A 23,235-nucleotide genomic window follows, 5' to 3' on the forward strand; every position below is an offset into this window, starting at 1 on the left:
TTAAAATCCATCCCTCTCACCAACCTTTTAAAATTTCTTTTTTATTAATTTATTTCTAATTGACAAATCACTTTATATATATTATATGGAATATGATGTGGTGTATACATTGATCTATGTATACATTGTAGAGTCAATCAAACTAATTAACATTCCCATCACCTCATCAGCTTTTTGTTTGTGATGAGGACATTAAAAGGACATTAAAAATCTATTCTTTTAGCAATTTTGAAATATACAATATAATTAACTGTGGTTCCTAGGCAGTGCAATAAATTACTAAAACTTATTGCACCAGTCTAACTGAAACTTTGTACCCTTTGATCCGTATTTCTCTCCCTTTCTACAACATTGTGGTTAGGATTAAAGGAAACCAACAATAGATGGTAAAAGACTCTAGGGTAACAACAACGGTAAGCCTCTGCCACCTCTAAGCCTTAAAGTACAGGAGAAGGCAGTTACTGTAACCTGGCCACCAAACAGGACTTGTAATCTTAAGTTTAGGAATGCAACCATTGCCAAATTTTGGCGTAGAGTGAAGGAGCTATGTGAATAAGTATCCTTATTCTTTCTTTTCTGATCAACTTATTTCCTGCTATTGCTTGAGATTTACAGAGATCCGGAAAGTCTTATAATTGTAGTCTATGTAGGTAAGCGTCCTGAGATACAGAACAGAGTGGAGAAGTCAGGAGAGTAGATCTGGAGGAAATGTGAAATATTTTTCATACTCATTTGATCTTCAAAACAATCTTCAATAAGTACTATATTCGTACTATTTTTAGATGAGGAAACTGAGGCACAGAGGGGTTAAGTCACTTTTGCAGGGTCACATAGAAAAGTGCTAAAGCTAATTGCATGTTTACTTCATTAATTTTTAAACTTTCTTCTTTACTAATACAAATGTTTATGATTATAAATAATGCTTCCAATGCATTCTACCCAATTTAATATGTAGTATGTTCATTATCTTTCAGTTGAAAATATTTTCTTATTTTCCTTGTGGTTTCTTTTTTTTATCTCCTTGATTATTTAGATATTTCTTAATATCCAAATATATGGAGATTTTAATGGTTATATTTTCATTATTGATTTCTTCTAAAGTTATTAAGATCAGAAAATGTGATGGTTATACTAGCCCTTTAAAATTTGTTCAGATTCGCTCTTCATTTATCTGATGAATTTTATAATGTTCTCTGTGAGTTTGAAAACAATGTGTATTCTGCAATTGTTGGATCCAGTTATTTATATATTTTTATGTATGTAAAGCTTGTTAAGTGCACCCATTAAATATATAACTTACTGATGTAACAATAATTTTTGTTTGCTTAGGTTGACTTCTTCCTGTAATTCTTGATTGTTGCTATTTATACTTAAAAGGCTACTATATGAGTAAAGGCTTAGGATTTTTATATATTTCTGAATCTTTTATTAAATATGTAGTAATATTTTTATCTGTAATAATCCATTTTTTCCCTTCAAGTCTATTTTGTCTGATACCATTAGCATGACACCAGTTTCTTTTGATTGATAAATCTTTTTCCATCATTTTACTTTTAATATTTCTGAATCCTATGTCTTAGATGTATATTTTATAAATTGCTTTTTAAAAAGAAATCTGACAGAATCCAATAAATTAATCATAATCTTTATTTTTAAAAATGTTTTTTGCATTTGCATTTATTGGAATTACTGATATATTTGAAATTATTTCTACAGTCATAGTTTGTGTTTTTGACTATCTTGCTTCTATGCTTCATTGTTCTCTATTCTTGCCTTCTTTTGGATTATTTTTCTTATTTAAATTTTTCTTCTGTCAGTTTGAAAATATAGGTTTTTAAATGTATTTTTAATGGTTACTCTATCAAATTAACATGAATATTTTTTGAAGTCTAAATTTAATCAATATTTTCCGTCTCTTTCAAAACAATATAATTTAATGTCTGTAAATCCAATTATTTCTCTTCTAAATATGTTTTATTGTCATGCATTGTAGTTTTATCTTTTCTATCCCAGAATACATGGTTATTGTTTAATGCAGTCAATATATATTTAGATTTATTTAAATATGAACCAGTGACTTTCCTAGTTCTAGCTTAGAAATGTTTTACATTCTCAGCTTGAGGTTTTCAGATTAAATAAGTAGCATGAGTTCAAATAAAAACCATGTGAAGCCTGGATTTTGTTTACGAATTCTCAAAGGAGTTCTCCTTCACAGAGAGCCAAGGGGATTCTCTTTATGGTCATTTTTTGAGAGGCGGGTGGTTGAATGAATTATTTTAAACTCACTCTCACCTTTTCACTGAGATTGTAGTGTTTGAGGTCCAGTCCAGTTTATGAGGGAAGGACATTTCATATTCTTTTCCTTTTACTTCTCAGATTTTCCATAAGAATCACTTTCCTTTTGCCTGAGGCATATAATTTAGAGATTATTTTAGTGATGGTCCACTGGTGAGCAAACCATCAGGTTTTCATTGCATAGAAATATATTGTATTATCTTTTTCTTAAAAGATATTTTTACTTGGTATAGAATTTAGATAAAGAATTTTTTTTCAACACATTGAAAATATTCCACTTGCATCTGGCTTGCACTGGTACCACTGAAAAGTCTGCTGTCAGTATAATTGTTGTTTCTTTAAAGGTAAACCTATCATTTTCTTCTGTTTTAAGATATTCTTTGTTTTATTAGTTGTAGTTTTGTAGTGATTTGATTAGGGAAATTTTTTATTCATCTTGCTTGATAGTTTTCAAAACATAGACAATTTAACTGATTAAAATTTTTAGGCCTTATTGTCTCTTCTATATGTCTTAACATTTCATTTATGTTTTTCACATCTTTGTTTTTTTGTGCTGCAGTTTTCAGATCTAACTTACTGTTAAATAAAACTTTATTAAATTCACTATTTGAGTTTCAACTTTAATTGTTATATTTTTAATTCCAAAAATTGCTTGGTTACTTTTCAAATATGGCTGGCCATTTTTAGTTTCTTGATCTTTATACTATTGATCCTTCCTATTTTAAAAAACATAAACATTTATTTTATAGTTTGATAGTTGAATATTTTAAACTGTTTGTCTGATTCTGTTTTCTTTTTTTTCTACTAAGTGACATATTTCTGTGTTTTGTAATTTTGACTGAGTAAATATTTCTTGGAGCATGAGACCTAGAATAAAGTTAAGTTTATACAAAGAAGATTTGCATTTTCTTATACTAATTCAAGTCTAGAAATGTTTTACATTCTCAACTTGAGGTTTTCAGATTAAATAAGTAGCATAAGTAGCATGAGTTAATGTAAAACCCATGTGAAGCCTGGATTTTGTTTATAAATTCTCAAGGGAGTTCTCCTTCAACAGGAGCCAAGGTGTTTTTCTTTGTAGTCTTTTTTTTTGAGAGGTGGGTGGTCGGATGAATTATTTCATGCTCGCTCTCACCTTTCCACTGAGATTGTAGTTCTTTGAGGTCCAGTTTTATGAGGGAAGGGCTTTTCATATTCTGTAAGTTAGGAGACCTTGGACTTCCCCCACCCCCATATAACCCCTGACAGGTTCCAAAGTCATAAAAATGGAAGTAAAAATGTATCAGAATTTGGCAAATGCTCACAAGGTGAAAGCCAATTTCAATGCTTCCCATGTCTTTTTGGTTTTTTGCCTTAACTCAGTATTTCTTATTTTCTTGCCAACTCATACATAAATTTAAGCTTTTTAAAAGACATTTGATTCAATATTTACTCTTCTGTTTTTCTAGGAGTTTCACTCAAGGGACTTAGGTCACATATTCTGGGACATGAGTTGGCAATATCACTGACTAATGGGGAATCTTGATACAAGTATTTCAGAGTGTTGGTAGATGATTCGGTAGTAGTGTAAGGAGGGAATGGACAACAAGGCTATTTGGTGGTAGGGAAATGAGGTGGCTGCTATTCTATATCTACAGTTCCCTTCCTTCTTTCTTCTATTCCCATCCCAGTTCCCTTCCTTCTTTCTTCTATTCACAGAGTCCAAATCTCAATACTCTACCAAAATGGGAGCCACAGTATCTACAATTTTAGTCTTTATTTATTATAGATTTAAACACTATAGGCATCACAGAGTTCAAGGAAACCAAATTCTATTCTGTTAAAGTTTCAGAGCCAAGTAATACATATTCTTTTTATGATTTATCAATTTCACTGATTACTAAAATACTGCAATATTTTCCCCCAACATTCCATTATTTATTTTATTATATTCTTATAATACCTTGTGACCTCACTGTCAATCTTGGGTCTCTTGGGACTAAACTGGCCTTTTTGGAAGCAGTTCAACCTCTGACAAGTGATGCCATTTCCAGATATGTAGATTCAGCATAGTTGAATGGAACAGGCAGCCCAGCAGGAGCAGCAGCAAACTGTAAAATCCACAATTTTAAAGTGTCAGGATAAGTATTTCATGGACTCATCCTGTTACTGTAAAATCAGATCAACTGGGAACATATATTCCAGCCAAATTTTGACAGGTGCAGCTACTGCCATGGCTCTGCTATTCTTTCTCTAATCTGCCCATCTGCTCTCAGGATTCCTCTGATTCTCTTTGAAATATTTAATCTTCCACTTTTCTTATCCTCAAATACTCCACTTTGTCCTTTAACACAAGGTCCACACAAACAAGTCAAAGCAGAGAGGAGCAGAGCTATTATCTGTAATTAGAGCAGTAAAGGCAACCAGTCTAAATAATTTCATCTTCCAAATTGGTTTTCTTGGCTATATTAGTCTAATTTTTTAATATTCTCTGCATTTTTAAAGGATTTTTCTGTCTGTACATAAGCAAGTAAGATAGCTAGTTGTTAGTAATGGATAAAATGTTGAAATGGATTCATTCATACAAAAGATTTTCATGAGCCTCTGGTAAATGTTAAACACTATTTTTTTCATGGCAGTTCACAAAACATTCCTTGTTTTCAAGAGCTTATAAAATGTAATATTTTTAGTGATATCTTCATTAGTATTAAATTTTGGCATGAATCATTTTGTTTACTTTTTAATAAAGATCAGAAGAAAAAGTTGTCACATTTCTGGTTATGTTGTGTGCCTTGTAGACTAGACTAGAAATAGCTCACAAGCTGTATAAAAATAGGAAGTGGGCTGGATTTGGCCCATGGGCCAGAATTTGCTAATCTTTGCCTTAGAACAATCAAATAAAAATGATTTATTATTTTCATTTTTCAGAAAGAACTAGGAGAACTTAGGTCAAAGTAGCAGAGCTTTGAATATATTTCTAGAATTCTTTCTCATATTTCTCAAAATCCTATGTGACTCTCCTTTTCTCTGTTGTGCAAGTTTCTAGGAGAGGCCGGCATAAAAGTTACAGTGTTGAATGAAAAATTGGGAGAGTTTGGGACTCATGAGGCTGGTACCCCCTACCTGCTCCCTGAAAGCATATATGGTTAGCCTGATTCCATTCCCGATTCTGAGAAAAATAATAAAATGGATCAGGTGTGTCTCCCACCCTTTCTCTTCTTAGTCATAGTCCCTTAGGGTCATAGATTCTTCACACACTTCCTAATATTCTGGGAAACCCATACTTAAGGAGGAATCCGACATAGTTATACTACATTGTTAATGAATGATGAGGCTAGAGATATTATCCTAACCAAGGATTTGCATTTTGACTGGGGGCAATGCCCTGTGCCAAAATATTTAATATCTTGTTGCTATTTCAGTCATCTATGAATAATACAGATGAGGATAATATTTTTGAGGTTCTGATAAACAGATGTCCATTTTCGTATCTGTCCATGAAGGTGACTTTAAGTCAATGTTTCTGAATTTTAAAGTATTACTCACTTTACTGTCAGTCTTACCCATCTTATGAGTGTCTTTTATTTTTCAATCACTAAAAGAGGATGATAGGGACTAAATATTTTTATATGTAAATGTTTAAATTAAATAACATTTTATATTTTAGTATGCATCATATTTGCTAGTTTTATACCACAGTGCAGTAAATTTGTATTTGTGACATATTCATAAGGTTTATAGAAGTGCAACCAAAAAGACAGCAATATCAATGATTCACACAATATCGAGAAATATGGCTTAGACATTTTGTAACCTTTTCTTTCAGTGTCAAGAGCAGATAATACGTGAAAATATGTTGGCAGAGAATAGTATGTATACACACAGGCGCTTGTGTGTGTAAAAAAAGAAAAAAAAGTGTATCAGTTATTTATTTTTGGTAACAGGCTATCCTAAGACCTAATGACTAAGGTAACAGCCATTTATATGCTGATGATTCTGTTATTTGGGCTGTGTTCAGCTGGTGGTTCTTTTGTTGATATTGCCTGTAGTCACTCCTGTGTCTATAGTCCTCTTATGGTTCAACTGGAGCTGGATAGTCCACAATAACATTACTTACGTGTCTGAGAGTTATCTGTAGATATTAGCCAATGTGCCTGTGTTCTCCATGTAGTTTCTCCAGCAGGATACTACCAAGGTTATGGTAGTATTCCAAAAGAACATCCCCCTCAGTGTGTTAGCATCTTTCAGGCCTCTACTTGTGTCATATTTGCTTACATCCTACTGCCAAAGCAAGGCATGCTCCACACTTAAAGTCACTGTGAGAGAGAACTACACAAAGATGTGGATACAAGAAGATGTGACACACTAGGAGTGTTATTATGGCCAGAAGATCCCTATCTAAAATAGTTTGTTTAAAGTTGATTTCTTTTTTTACTATTACAGAACAAATACATTTATAATCTATATTACATAACTCTATATAGCTGATTTCGAATACTACTATGTTTAATATTTTGTGTTAGGACAATTTAAATAATTTCAATTGTTTTTATAAGATGTTGTGACCTTGCATGGGGGTGAGGGAACATGCAGTGAAGGTACATTTCAGTTCAGAGGCAATACCACCAATGCTTTATAGTACTTAAGAGAATTTCAGTTAAAAACATAGACTTTAATTGCCAACTCTCCCATTTGTTATCTTGGGCAAATTCTGAACCTATGTAAGTCTCAATTTCCTCAACTAAAGTAGTTGATAATAAGAGTGTGGAGGACATTATGGATTGCATGAAAGTGTTTCTCCCAGTGACTGCCTCATATTAAACCATGAAAAATATGATCTACTACTATTAAGTAGAAGTACAGAAAATTTTCTCTGTGTACTCTTCCTAGATATTTCAATGACTCTTTATCTAAATATTAGCTAGCTCAGCCTTTTCCTTATTAATTTAAAACTCATTGAAATTTTGTGATATATTATATGGAGTTACCACTACCACAAAAGGGAACAGACAGTATTCCCAGTTGGCCTCATCTTCAACTGGATCTTCTGGCTTGAATACACGTCACTTTCCTTCCGAAATGAATACATTCACTCCCTCCTGAAATAAGTTTATATTAATTGGGAATCAAAAATATTTCATAGTTATTTGTGCATTTCTATTTCTATCTATCCTACCTTTTGTAAAGCCTAAGGTGGCAGATTTAGTAAAAACAACTGAGTATTTGAGATCAGAGAGATCTGCATGGAAATTTCACCTCTGTCACTTATAACTGCATGACTCACAGTTTCAATTTTTCATCTGTAAAATGGATGGTTCTGAGAATTCAAAGAAATAATGTTTGTAAATTGTCCAGTACATATAGCCAGGTTGAATAAACAGGAGCCCTTGTAATAAATGTAAAGGTACTTTTGCAGGATTATATGGATTCATTGTCTAATCACAGTCTAAAAAACAAGCGTTATGACATCTTATTGTGTAAGAATATTTCTACTGCCAAAGCTATCACTGTAAATTTTAATCAAACATTCCAGATAACTGTGATTACTTTGCATTTCTGTGTCAAGATTGCCTTAGGACATATCCAAGAACAAATAGCCTACTGTCTGATGGAAATATGGAAACAGACTTTGGAACACTAGCATGCAGCTAGCTCACCATGACTGTTTCTGAAACACTGCAAACTACTTCAAAAACCATAAAAGACAGAAGGAAACATCAGGGAATATTTATGGAAAATAATCAAGAGAAGATAAATTAATTAGCTTTAGAAACTTCCTATAATAATTTTCAACTTTTATGCCTTTCCAAATGAATATATTATTTTTAGAATTTCAAGAAAAACTATATATCGTAAGACAAATATCTGAGCACAAATTGAACAAAACCTCATCTTTTCCCCCACCCCAAATACATGGTCTGGTTATGTTTAGCCTATTTGAAAGTGACATTAACTCTTTAAAGCCTTCAGGTTACTATTTAGTAAACAATATCTTCATTCCAATTAATGTTATCTTAGTAGACCAATAGCATCCATGATCTTTCAAGAAATATCAGGATTTTGGAGGGTCATGATGTGTTGGGGGTTGAAAGACAAAATATTTACCTAACCAACTCATTTCGAGTTTCTTGTCTCCCTTTATTTCCAAGGTAGCTGATCTAGGAATGCAGCCTGAAGAAATCAGCACCTCCTAGATACAGAATGAACAGAAGGGCTCAGAAGAAATATGAGGACAAATAGGTAAGCTAAGGACTGGCATAAGAGACCAGATCCCTGGAGTCTTATATTCTACCACAAGAAGATAGATTATCAACAGTAAACTTACTAATTAAATTATTACATAGCATGTTAGAAGACTGCATGCAACTGTAAACTAAAAAGGAAAGTCGGGCAAGGGGGATCTAGAATGCTGGGTGGCAAGAAGGGGGAAGGTTGCAAAATTAAATAGATTGATCAAGGTAGGCTTTATTGAGAAGGCAAGCAAAGACTTAAAGGAGGTGAGGAAACCAACTAAATAGGTATCTAGGGGCAGAGAGGTCCAGAGAGAAGGAGCAGTAAGTACAAAGTCCCTAAGGAGGGCTGTGCTTAGTGAGTTCAGGGATCAGCAGGGAGGCCAGTGTGGCTGGAGCAGAGTGACTGAGGAGTTGGTGGTAAAAGAAAGGGTCAGATGGCCAGCAGGGAGCTGTGCCATGTAGAGTTTATGGGCCATTCTAAAGGTTTGGTTTTTACTGTGTGAGGTTTTACTCTGTTGCAAGGTTTTGAAGAAAGTCACAGTGCAGAACTTAGGTTTCTAAAAGATCAATCTGTCTGCTGAATTGGGAAAAAAATTATGGTGACGAGGTAAGGGAGATGAGGGTAGAAGTCCATAAACCAATTAGGAAGCATCTGCAGTAATCCTGGCAAGAGATGGTGGTGATTCAGTCCAGGATACAGTTAGATGGTCAGAACTATTGTACCCTGAATACATTTTGAATGTAGAGCCATCAGGAATTTTTAATGGAAACCATCAAGGACTTTTTGGCATGTCAGCCTCATTTTAGTGTTGTCCATCACTGACTCCAAGTTTCTAATAATCAGCTGAGAAAACAATTATAATCCTTCTCAGCTGCTCAAGGCAGTACACTGAAAAATTCTTTGATGTATTTGACCTTACAGGTATGCTAGACTGAGGCAGAAGAGGCTTGAATATTGACTTCATCTTTTAAGATAACTCCCCAGGTAAGACATGATTCCAAGCAATGGAGGAAGAACTTCATCAGAAAATGAAGTAGTGGATATGTCAGCTGACAAGGGAGGGACACATAGGTGTGAATAAGAGGTTGGAGTTTAAAGTATTTTGTGTCTTCTGAAGCCTTTTATTTATACCTGTTCTAATTTATAGGGTCTTACTTTTTCTTCATCAATACTGTAACTTCTATATAAAAGGAAGTGGTGAAGCTATAACTTCCGTGGACATAATTCAACAAATTACTGCTGGATGCAGTGGCTCACCCATTTTGGGAGGCCAAGGCAGGAGGATCACTTGAGTCTAGGAGTTTGATACCAGCCCAGGCAACATAGCAAGACTCCATCTCTAAAAAAAAAAAAAAAAAAATTAGCTGGACATGGTGGCATGCACCTGTAGTCTCAGTTACTTAGGAGGCTGGGGTGAGAGGATCACTTGAGCCTGGGTGGTTGAGTCTGCAGTGAGCCATGATCATGCCACTGCACTCCAACCTGGACAACATAGTGAGACCCTGTCTTAAAAAACAAAAGATAAAAAACCCACACAAATTACTTGCCCACCCCCAAAGTTTGGACTTTTTGCCACCTCTGCCCTGAAGTTTAACAGTGAAGCAATTCTTTAGTACATTCACAGAAAGCCTCTGGGTATCAGTTTGTTCTTTTAGCCCAACATTTGAGGATATGAGCTTATCATGTCCTCTCTTATCTACTTAATGCCACTGAAAAAAGCACCACCCCAGGTCTTCATGTTTTCATACTTTCTTTGTTGCAGTGTGGCCTTCTGCATCTTGCCTTCAATGCTGTGGCCCCTCCTTAGGACCAATTTTTGTTTTTCAGGTTTTCTAGTCACAAGCAATAAAACTAAACCAAATTTAAGCTGAAAATGAGTTGATTGGAAGAGAAATTATAGAAGCAATAGAAGTGCTGACGAATTAAGCTTAGAAATGGCAAGCGGTAAGGCCACTTGCAGTGGTAAACAGCCTAGATCATGCCTTAGAACAGCCTGAGTACTGCTTGAGGCTTCCCAGTCTCTGTTTGCTTATTGGAGGTGACATGGTTTTGGTCTAGGCCTCCACCATAGATTCCAGCCACTGAATGTTTGTATTACTCCTGCAGGACTGGAAGTCGCTAGTACAAACATCCAATTGACAGATCTTAGGTCATGTATCTTTGATTTGGCTCTCTGAGGGCAAGGAGGGAGTTTCTGGGCCCTTCAGCCTATGCAATCAGAGCCCTCATAACATATGATGAGGGATTTTCTCCAACCAGAAAATTTTGGGGTACAGAGTAGGAAAACATGATAATAAAATAATGCAACTAGAAACATTTAAAAGGAAAAACATTTGTATAGAAATGCATAATTGTTTGCACCTGTCTTGCATTTGGCCTAATGGACTCACTCCATGCTCTATCTTCAGATACTTTTCTACTTAAAATGTTATTACTGTTGACTTAGCAATTGTTATGCATTGAATGTTTGTGTCTCCCCAAATTTATATGCACTGAATGTTTATGTCTCCCCAAAATTCATATGTTGGGATTTCATATGAAATCCTAATCCCCAATGTGATGGTATTAGGAGGTAGAGAGGTAATTTGGTCGTGGATCTGGAGTCCTCTTGAATAGGTTTAGTGCCCTTACAAAAGAGACCCCAGAGAGCTCTCTAGTCCTCTTCCTACCATGTGAGGATACAACAAGATGATGGCAGTCCTGCAGCCTGGAAGAGCGCCTTCACCAGAAACCGACCATGCTGGCACCCTGATATGAGACATCTGGCCTTCAGATCTTTGGGAAATAAATTTCTGTTGTTTATAAGCCACCCAGTCTATGATATTTTGTTATGGCAGCTGAACTAAGATAGAAATTTTGTAAAAATTAATTTTTATAAATCACAATAATCTTTTCCCCCTTTCTTTGCTCAATTTTCATTACTTCCAGTGCATAAACATCTATATTTTTCTTTTCCTTTCCTTTTTAGCTTCTTATTGACTTTCTATCATGTTTCTAAATAATTATTTTATCCAAAACATCATGTAGATATAGTTTTCCTTTCTTTTCCTATCACAAAAAAATGCACTGGTGAGAACGTAAGTGAAGTCATGTATGATTTATTTATTTATTTATTTTTGAGACAGAGTCTCGCCCTGTCACCCAGGCTGGAGAGCAGTGGCACGATCTCGGCTCACTGCAACCTCCGTCTCTGACGTTCAAACGATTCTTCTGCCTCAGCCTCCCGAGTAGCTGGCATTACAGGTGCCCGCCACCATGTCCAGCTAATTTTTTTTGTATTTTTAGTAGAGACGGGATTTCACCCTGTTGGCCAGGCTGCTCTCAAACTCCTGACCTCATGAACTGCCCGCCTCAGCCTCCCAAAGTGCTGGGATTACAGATGTGAGCCACCAAGCCTGGCTGTACGTTTCATTTTAAATCCTACCTCTGCACCAACCCCTCTACCCAACCCCCTTAGCTTTACCACCATCACTTTTAACGCTTTACCTCTCCCAGGTGTCCAGGGGGTTCCATGTATGTTGGAGATAGCAATGAACCTCAGAAAGGCTATGCAGTACAATGGCTTCGAATGTGTTATCTGGAGTCAAACTACTGTTATCAATTGTAGAATATAATAAAAATACCTTCTTCATCTTATTTTTAAGAAGCTTACATGAGTTATTGCTTGTTATGTATTTAGAACAGTGTCTGTAACATAGTAAACACAGTATAGGTGTAAAGCTCTTATTATTAATTAGTGTTATCAAGGAACACTAAATTAATTAATGTTCCTTGCCCCATTATTCTAGGGCCTCTTGTATAATTTCTAAAGTATTAAGATGATGAAATTATCATAATATGTTCATGGATTTAAATGGTTTAAGATCTTATTCCAATCCAGGCAATGTATCTCTATTTCAACATGAGAGCTATAAAGCCATTTAACCAAAAGAGATGTACATATATTTTGCTACTCTGGTGAAGATATTTTTTAAGAAAATGGGCCTTTGAGTTTTTTGATACTCAGTTGAGGTGACCACTCCACATTTAATGTCTAGAGTTTTTTTTTCTCTTTAGATCTTTCAGTCAGGTATCTTTCCTACCCCCAGATGGCAACATTTTATTTTGAAAGTTTTTAAACATACAACGAAGTTGAACAATTTTATACTGAATGCCCTTATTCCTACCATTCCTACTATAGAGTCCTATAATTTGCACTTTCATTTTTTTTCCTTTCCTACTACAAATAATAGTGTCCATTGTTGTGTACATCACTAGATTTAGTTGTAGTAGGGAAGGAAGCAAAGAACACAGGCTTTGCCTTCGGAGACCCACATCTGAGTCTCTTTTCTTGGCTTCCAGTGGTATTCCTTGGGTTAATTTCTTAGCCTGCTAGAGTTTAGTTTCCTTGTCTGTAAAATCTGAGCAATAATATTGACTTTAAAGTGTTGCTGTGATGATTTAGCTTAATCGCATAATAGACACTTGGCAGATGTTACATCTCTTCTTTTTTGTATTTTTGCATTATTTATTGTAGTCATTTTTGAAATAATTACATTCCAGATCAATGGCCTTTCTTTAGTGTTTTCCGTCTACCACATTCATAAAAAAATTGACACAAGTGATTCAAACAACCACGTGGGAAACTAGATTTTGTGGTAACTTATTGTGGGTCGATTCATTTTGATTGTCTACTTTTATGACTTTCATGTATTCTGTTTAGCCTTCTGGATCCTTCTCTGTCATTTTAAGTGAGAATATTTTATTGAGATAGTAATGTCTTCAAACACCTCTATTTTATTTTCTTGGCGTGCAATTGACATTTCTTTCTTTGCTTAAATGTTTGAATCATATTACCTTTTAACATATTAAGTTTTGGTATATTCTTTTTTTGTAACCTTTTCCAAATATTATTTTTTCTGCTTAAATATTTTTCTCTCATTTCTATATGTGTAATATGAGCTCGACATTACCTGAATGCCTATTTTCCTCCAATTCTGATTGCTCATTTTTGTTCCATCAATTCTTTGCAATGTTTCTTGATCTTATTTGTGATGTTTACAATTAGGAAACATTTAAGCTACTTTTCCACCTGGCTCCTTTTTCCATTTGAAAAGACACAGGCATTTCTTTCTTCAATCAAGCTAATCCTTATGCATTTTTATATATTTTTCCTCTTGATTTTGTGGCACTTGGTACCATTCTTTTTTTTCCAACTCCTTCCATGTTTTCAAGCTACATTATTGAAATATGCTTATATTCACCAAAGTGCTTTCCCCCTTTTTAGTTCTTTATTTGTATTGTATTTGTATGCCCCTCATTTATCCAGTCTAGTGTTAACCTTAACTAATCTACTTTAAATTTTAATTTTTCTCTATAAAACCACATTTCAGAAACAAACAATTGAATTTAAACAACTGTTCGGTAAGACATCATTATTAATAAGTTGTTATTTTCAATTTAACTTTTAATAAGTTCCTTTAAAAATGACTTGCTGTTTGATGAGTTCTAATTCATATGGTAGCTTATAATTTCACTTTTCCTTATGTATCTTATAAACATTTTAATAGGACCCAATGATAGATGTTTGGCTTGTACTTGTCAACCAAATAAGTATAGTTAACATTTCAATTATTTGGCGTCATTAATTATAAGAAACAGCTGTGAATCCAACAGTACTTAATAAAACCCGAGTTTGAGAAATGCAAAAAATATCCTATAAGATGTAAAGACGAAAACCTACTATGTGCAACAAAGCCCTCTCACACTAGTATCCATATGAAACCCCATTATGTTCCTTGAGGTAAAACTCACAATTGTTGAGGGTGGGTAGGGTCCTAAGACTATGGCCAGAAGGAGTTTCTCACTTTCATACTAATCTGCTCTAAACTTCCAGTAATTAGTAAAAAAATTACCACTTAAGTATCCTTACCAGTTTATGGTTCAGTGGATTCTGTTTCATGTAAAAAGATCTTGCTGCTATTCTCTGTATTCACCCATCTCTCCAGATTTCAGGGGTGGCAGTTTGCCCTGCAGCCTCAATTCTCTGCTAGGTCAAGAAAAGTCATCAACTTTTGAGTTCATCCAGCTTCTTTTCTTGTTATAAGGTTTGGAGTGCTCACTTCTAAGCTTCCTGCATGTTGAACCTGATACTGGAAGTCCAGGATGTTTTCCAACAAAGACGCTAGAAGGGGATAGCTATATGAAACAAAAACCTTGATCCATACCTTGCACCAATTTCAAAAATCAACTAAAAATGGATCATACACCTCAATGTAAAACCTAAAACTATAAAACTTCTGGAAGAAGTATAGAAGAAAATCTTTGTGACATCAGGTTGGGCAAAGTTTTCTTAGAAATGATATCAAAAACACGATCCATAAAAGAAAATTAGATCAATTTCACTTTATTAAAATAAAAAACACTTTTCTTCTTAAGACGTATGCAGTTTAGAAAAATCAAGACAAGCCATAGCCTGAGTAAAATATTTTCACATCACATATCTTATAAATGACTAGTATCCAGATATAAGAATAACTCTCAAAATACAATAATAAAAAATTGAACTAACTGACTTACACCAAAAAGAGATGTGGATGGCAAATAAGCACATACAACAATTCTAAATATGATTTGTTATCAAGAAAGTGCAATTTAAATTCACGACAAGATGTCACTACATACCTATTAGAATGGTTAAAATACAGAGAGAAAACTGCTAGTACCAAGTGCTAGCTGAGATATGCGGCAACTGGAGCTCTTGTACATTGCTGATGGGAATGCAAAATAGTACAGCTACTGTGGAAAAGTTGGAGGTTTTTTATGAAGGTAAATGTATTTTTATCATAATGTTCAGCATTCCCACTCTTAGGTAATTTATTCAAGAGAAATTATAAAAATGTACACTAATGTTTATAGCAGCTTTATCTCTAACGGCCCCAAACAGGAAACAACCCAAATGTCCTTTCGCTGGTGGATGGATACACAAACTGCAGTCCATTCATAAAATGGAATGCTACTCAGCAATGAGATAAAAAATGGACTATAGATACATGTAATGATATGAATGAATCTCAAACTTCTTTAGAACTGTATTATTTTACTCAACATAATCAACACTTTTGATAAATTAAATCATCATTTTGAAAGATTTTGTTTGTAACAATGGGACAGAATCAGAACAGTGGTTGTCAGGTAATGGGAGTAGAGGAAGAATTTGACCACAAAGAAGCACAAGGAGATTTTATGAGGTGATGGGCCTGTTTTGTATGTTGGTTTGGTGAGGGTTACAGAATTCTATGCAATTATCGGGATTCATAGAACTGACGGTAGAAATTTATAATTAAAAAGTGTACATTTTAAGTAAATCATATTTTAATAAATATGACTGAGAAAAATCAATAGACTATAATCTTTTAATTTATAGGAAACTATAAATTAAAAATTAAACTATAAAATTAAAATCAAGAAGTAGCAAAAAATGTAAGTATAAAATACACATCATTTCCTACTTCTCATCTTCTTAATTTTCTATTATCTCTAGGGCAAAATATTTGGTACAGGTAATTCATGAGAATTTCTCTCCCTTTTCTAATGTCAGCAACCTTCATATTTAACATATAACATTTATTAAAGAACTGTTAATATAGCATTTTGTAAAACTTTTTTATTGAGATTTTCAGTATCTTTTAATGGATATCATCTGCTGTATTTTATTGTATCTGAACAATATAATGGTGGCCTTACATGGTTCTCAAGGCTTATAATTTTAAATTAACCATAAAACTGGACATGCTTTATTCTCTGTGCTCACTATCTGCTATTTTGAGAATGTACATCCACTTCTTTTGCCTCTGCTATTTTTTTCATGAAGCATCGCTTTAGTGGTTCACATGTAGAATCTTTCAATCATGGCTGTTACCTAAGGATTTGGAAAGGCACTATAGAAACTGGTTGGGCTTTTAACATTTAATTATTTGACTCTCAAAATTTGTCATCCACTGGTATATCTTTCTTTAGGAAAAGAAAAATACATGTATCTGTTTAGTAGTTAAAGATTTATCAGTTGATTTTGAGTGCTTTGATCATTGAACAATTCCTCACCTATAGGTTTTGATGTAAAGAGCGACTGATTATCCTTACAATGTACTTGATCAGTTCTCATGAGTTTCCTATCATGAGAGTAAACAAGCAGTAAGCAAGCTAGAGTAGTTTATTAATCTAATCGAGTTTTTACAGTCCCATTGTATTAGTTTCTAGTACAATAAACTGAGCAATTTAAATAACAGAAATTTGTTGTCTCATAGTTCTGGAGGGTAGAAGTCGAAGATCAGGGGTTGGCAGAGCCACACTCCCTCTGAAGGTACAAGAGAAGAGTTAGTACGATGCCTCTTTCCTAGCCTCTTGGTTTGTGGCAGCAGAACTCCGATCTTCACATGGTGGGCTCCCAGTATGCATGTGTGTCTAAGTCTCCACTTTTTATAATGACACCAGATATAACTTACTCAAGTAATACTTCACTTTAAATAATTATATCTGCAAAGATCCTACTTTCAAATAAGGTCACATTCTAAGGTGCTGGGAGTTAGGACTTCAACATATGAATTTCATGGCAGAACTGAATCCATGACATCTGTATTTACATATGTGAATTGATGTTTGATGCCAGAGATAGAGGCTTCAGCCAAGACCAGCCACCTTTTCTGACATGATTTCTATAGCATGGTTGTATACCACTGTAAAAACTAATGAAAGAACATTAGAAGCAGACCACCCCACTGATTATAGTATTTAGAGGAGGTCTTCACACTTATTTTGTGATTTTATCCACTTAACAAAGAAAACCCTTTGATTTTATATTTGTTTCTTTTTTAATTAAGCTGTTTTTTTTTGTTGTTGTTGTTGTTTTTTTTTTTTTTTGAGATGGAGTCTCACACTGTCACTGGGCTGGAGTGCAGTGGCGCCATCTCGGCTCACTGCACCCTTGCCTTCCAGGTTCAAGTGATTCTTCTTGCCTCAGCCTCCCAAGTAGTTGGGATTACAGGTGCACGCCACCATGCCTGGCTAATTTTTTTGTATTTTTGGTAGAGACGGGGGTTTCACTTTGTTGACCAGGCTGGTCTCAAATTCCTAACCTCGTGATCAGCCTGCCTTAGCCTCCCAAAGTGCTGGGATTACAGGTGTGAGCCACCACTCCTGGCCCCTGTTCTTTAAGCAATTAAGGACAGATGTTTATCATGAAAGATTATAAGCCAATAATATATTTCAACTTTTTCTTTATTCCAATGAAATGATAAAAAGGATGAATTTATACCTTTAGAAAAGTATTCTGTAATAAAATAGTTTACTTTGTCCAAACTCCTTATCCTGCCATGCAGTTATTATTAGTAGCTTCTGCTCCTTAACTACTTTCTCTTGTTTTCACAGCGTGTTGTAGCCTTGGTCCTTAATTGCAAGAATTTGATAAAAACACATAGGAAAAGAAATTTAGGAAAGCTCACTTGCTAGATATAAAGTGTCAACCAAACTTCTGCACTCCTGCTTTGGTTGGCATTGCACTTTATTTCACTGATTTATTTCCCTTTGCTTTATGTATTCTTAAATGTAGTAGACATTATTTTCTCTTTATGCTCATTGAATATAATATTTACAAATGCCATTGTTTCTCTACTCATTTTTCTTTACTCTGAACAATTAGTTTTAAAAAATATTTTCTTTGTTTTCTGAACATGTATGTTGCAATTATCTGCACATCTGTCTTTTCTTTTTCTTTCAAAGTTTTGAAATCAGCAGGTAAAACCGAACACTGCTTTTGGTGACATTGTAACTTCATAGATAGGAATGAGTACTCTCCATGTTAGATCAAAACTGAGGGTTCAGGTAAGCTATTCTCAGAAGCTAGACACAAACAGGATCTTTTGCTGTTTCAGGTCTGGCCCTCAGGCAGCCAGAAAGTCACTGAAGTTCATTTAACTGAAATAGAAACCTCTCTGGGAAGTCACTGCTCCTGACATTCAATTAGGTCATTCAGGGTGACCCCCAGCAAAGGGAAGCTTTGTATTGCTTCTGTGTAAAACAGAAAAGGTAAAAGAAAGCGAGTCTGCTTGAGGATTCTGAGGTTTTTAATCAAAGACCAAAATTGGTCTCTAGTCTTCTGGAGAACAAGAACCAGGCAATTTTTAATCTCATATGCTACCTAGTCCATTGTACTGTGAGCATTCTGTAAGGACCAGATCAAAAAATTAACCATTGCTACTTGAATTCATATCCTTCAGGATTATTGAATGCCTCATTCACATAAATCTTGTAGAAATCTACCGTGGAGTTCTTTATTCAGGATCCTTACTAGCTTATGTATTGTTGTTTCTCTGCCAAGAAAGTGTTGATGAAGACTTCCTATAGTCATGAAGAAGAGATAGCATTCCTACTCTCAAGAGGGTATTACTGAAGTGATCAAAAATGCATGTTGGGGTTGGTGGAACAGGTTTTCAGATCATGCTTTTGGGAACACAATGACTTCCTGGAGATGTTTCAGGATAGTGAAACAGCGAAGTACTTTCCACCTAACAATTAAGATTTTAATTACCCAGGGACCTCATTCAGCATTTTATGATTTTATATAATGTATATTTTTATACATCACTTGCCATTTTATATAATGGGATTCTGTATAATATATTATTTGAAAAAATACCTGTTAAGATTATTTCAAACCACTTGGGTGGTGGAAGGGCAGGATGTCAGCAGTGTTCTGGTGTCAGCCATTCCCTCACCAGCTAAATAACCTCAGATAAGTCTTTTCAGCTCTTATTACTGAAAGGTTAGATTCAGAAATGGGTCTAAGTTACTGAGAACAGTGATTTAGAAGAAAGAAGGAAAGGTGTAGGCAATAATATAAATGTTTATATCACATATATGCCTTAATATTTTGGTTATTACAACAAAAAGTAAGTAGAGGTGAGAAAAAAGTCTTCTAAATTTTTTTTGTAAAAGAAAGAGGTTGAACCCTGTGCCTTCCCAACTATATTGTGAGTTCCCTGAAGCATTTCTTTACTATTTTTATTACTTTATTTCTTTATCGTTTGCTGGTTCCCCATACGTGGCACATTGTAAGCACTCCACAAACTCTTATTTAATAAGTAATTGAATGAATTGGTGAATGAGCCAATGAAAAGACAAGCTCACGGTCTTATCTCTAAGACCCTCCCATAGTCTGTTTTGTTTTGTCAAATTGGCCATCAACAACCTGACTTTGGACAACATGGCTAATGTGAACAATGAAAGAGCTACACTGCAGCTTAGCTAAATGCAGATTTTTTCCTTTCCTGTTAGAAAGTTGAAAGTTCTGTTCTTTCTCTGTCCTGGATTTTGAGCAGCAATGACCTACTATATACATGAAGTAGCAAGTAGGCCAGCAGACACTACCCTTTTATCGTGAGTCGTAAAAGTGGACAGTTTGGATTTTTGACATTTAGTTTAGGCTTTGTGACAGAACTCCATCTCCAGCTTTCTACATGACATGTGGAAGAAAATTTAATACATCAAAGTCCCATATGTACTTGATTCCTTGCTGCATGTGATGTGCAGTAATAAAATGGATGAGGAAATTCTTTTTACTAGACCTAGAGGCAAAATTACAAATACAGACATAGAGAATGATACAAGTATGCGACTTCCAAAATTATACATGTTATATCAAGAGCCAGGGTCAAAAATATAGATGGACACCTTTATATAATGTAGGTGATCACGTTTTCCATAATTTTTGGCCAGTAGCCCAAAGGCTTAGAAATACATGAGTAGCTTCTGATACTATCATTAAAATTTAACTTTTCATTTAATGTCTCTTTAACAGAGCACTATGTACAAGATGGTTATATAAAAATGGGGCAAGATATGGGCTTTCTCCTCAAGAAGCTTATGAATCAATAGTGGGATGAAGATAAGAACACAAATAATTGTAATAAAAAAGTAAGAAAAGTACAATTTTTTTTGTAATTTTAGGTTTAGGGGTACATGTGTAGGTTTGTTATATAGCTAAACTGCATGTTGTGGGGATTTGGTATCTAGATTATTTCCTCACCCAGATAATGAGCATGGTACTTAATAGGTATTTTTGGATCCTCTCCCTCCTCCCATCCTCCACCCTCAAGAAGGTCTTGGTGTCTGTTGTTCCCCTCTTTGTGTTCATGTGTTCTCATTGTTTAGTTCCCACTTACAATTGAGAACATATAGCATTTGGTATTTTGTTCCTGTGTTAGTTAGCTTAGGATATTCCAGCTGCATCCATGTTGCTGCAAAGGACATGATCTCATTTTTTTATGGCTGTGTAGTATTTCATGGTGTATATGTACCACATTTTCTTCATCCAGGCTACCATTGATGGGCATTTAGGTTGATTCCATGTCTTTGCTATTGGGAATATTCCTGCAATAAACATATGTGTGCATGTGTCTTTATGGTAGAGTGAATTATATTTCCTTAGGTATATACCCAGTAATGGGATTGCTGGGTTGAATGGTATTTCTGTTTTTATTTATTTGAGAAATTACCACACTGCTTTCCACAGAGGCTGAACTAATTTACACTTCCATCAGAAAAATTTACTTTTTGTCTGCAACCTTATCAGCATCTGTTATTTTTTGACATTTTAATAATGGCCATTCTGATGGGTGTGAGATGGCATCTCATTGTGGTTTTGATTTTTACTTCCTCTAATGATTAGTGATGTTGAGCATTTTTTCATATGCTTGTTGGCCACAAGTATGTCATCTTTTGAAAAGTGCCTGTTCCTGTCCTCTACCCACTTTTTAATGGAGTTCTTTGCTTTTTGCTTATAAATTTGTTTAAGGTCCTTATAGATTCTGGATATTAAACCTTTGTCAGTTACATGGTTTGCAGATATTTTGTTCCATTCTGTAGGTTGTCTGTTTACTCTGTTGATAGTTTCTTTTGCTGTGCAGAAGCTCTTTAGTTTAATCAGGTCCCATTTATCAATTTTTGCTTTTGTTGCAGTTGCTTTTGACATCTTCATCATAAAATCTTTGCCAGGTCCTATGTCCAGAATGGTATTTCCTAGGTTTTCTTCCAGGGTTTTTATAGTTTTAGGTTTTACATTTAAGTCTTTATTCCATCTTGAGTTGATTAGTGTACATGATGTAAGGAAGGGGTCCAGTTCAATCTTCTGCATATGGCTAGCCAGTTATCCCAGAACCATTTATTGCATAGGGAGTCTTTTCTCCATTGCTTTTCTTTGTCAGCTTTGTTAAAGGTTAGATGATTGTAGGTGTGTGGCATTATTTCTGGGTTCTCTATTATGTTCCATTGGTTTATATGTCTGTTTTGCACCAAACTAGTTAAAGTAATTGAGATTTGTGAAAAGGATGGCATTAAGGTGGGCATAAGGGATGGGATTTTGATTGGTGAGAAGTACAGGGGTGGAAGAATGAAGAGTGTGAGCAAAGCTAAATGGTGGGAACATGGTCCATATTTTGAAGGAATAGGGAGTAGTTGAAGGTAACTGAGATCTGAAGCACAGTTGGAGACTTGGTGGAAAATGAAATTAGAATGACACTTGAAGAAGGGTCTAAATATTAGGTGAAATATCCAGACTTAATTTCATTGGAAGTAGAGAGCCATTGAAAGAATTTGAGGAAAAGAAGAGTAGGTTTGGTGCTGTAGTTAAAGAAACATGGTCTGGCAGAAATTAGGCTAGATTGAGATTAGGGGAGAGAAGATAAACTGTAAAGTTATTGCAATATTTTAGTACCTAGATTACTTAGAAAGGAGTGGGATTGCAGGGTAGAGATGCAAGAATTGTTACATAGAGTTCAAACAGAAAACAAGTGGTATACTCAATTTGGGTAATTTGGGAAAAGTTTAATAATGGAACTGTTTTTACAGCTGTGAACAGCATGGGAAAATTACTGGGGATAGATGATGCAGTTCCTTGGATGAGTTAGAGCAGGTAGCATCACCACCCCTATGTCTGAAGTGGTGAGAAAGAAGCATTATCAGAACCCAGAAGGAAAGAATTGTGTGGGACAGAAAACCCTTTGCAGAGGGAGGCAGCTGGTTTATTGCAACCTCAGGGAAAATAGCCTGACTTTATTCTCTTCCCTCCTTTTGGTTTCTTGCTAGGACTTCCCCTTGGCCAGGCAAACTGGAAGCCAGAGGGCAAGAGGACTGTTGATGTCATCCACTTATGTCAGCTTCCCAGGGTGCAGAGTAGGGTGAAGGGTGGAGAATGATCTGGAGGGCTCATGAAAGCTATCCTGTGCAGTTATGGTTCAATGCAGGGCACTTCAGTTGAGATGCTAGGCAGAGTTGAAAATGCAGATTTAGAGCAGAAAGGAACATTGGGCTATGGGTGAGGAGGTTTAAACTGTTGAAGCTATGATAATGGATGGGATTATAGGGAAAGAGGCTATAGAGAAAGAGTAAGTTCCTAACATAGAGTTTTGAGGAAATGCTACATTTAGAAGAAAGAGAAATGAAGAGGAGACAGTAAGGAGGAAAAGGAAGAATGGAAGAAAATGAAACTTGGAGCAGGCAATTTAATGGAAATCAAAGGGAGAGTTGGCATTAAGGAGGAGAAGGAGGCAGTAGACAAGATGAAGCCCAAGGCAGAAAACATTTTTGAGAATAGATGGAGTAAAAACATTGTTACTAGCTTTTTGCCAACTGAAGATAAGCAGTTGATTTTACCAGTGCTGACTTGGACTTCTGTTAGGGCTGTGTTCTGGAGCT

At 35.1% G+C, this 23,235-nt stretch overlaps 1 protein-coding gene across 7 annotated transcripts in view; it reads left to right on the forward strand.

Moving 5' to 3' along the window:
* GRIK2 (glutamate ionotropic receptor kainate type subunit 2) overlaps window positions 1–23,235 on the forward strand; it is a 1,183,164-nt gene that overhangs the window by 235,836 nt on the left and 924,093 nt on the right. For 5 of the 7 annotated variants that reach the window (XM_034962599.3, XM_063605422.1, XM_063605420.1 and 2 more), the window contains 2 exons: window positions 8,424–8,514; window positions 9,430–9,492. The gene's annotated coding sequence lies outside the window, so the exon portion shown is untranslated. The remainder of the gene's footprint in view (window positions 1–8,423; window positions 8,515–9,429; window positions 9,493–23,235) is intronic. The other 2 variants (XM_055113985.2, XM_055113986.2) reach the window with 1 other exon arrangement.

The sequence above is a fragment of the Pan paniscus genome, chromosome 5 (genome assembly GCF_029289425.2).
Source record: "Pan paniscus chromosome 5, NHGRI_mPanPan1-v2.0_pri, whole genome shotgun sequence".
NCBI lineage: Eukaryota > Metazoa > Chordata > Mammalia > Primates > Hominidae > Pan > Pan paniscus.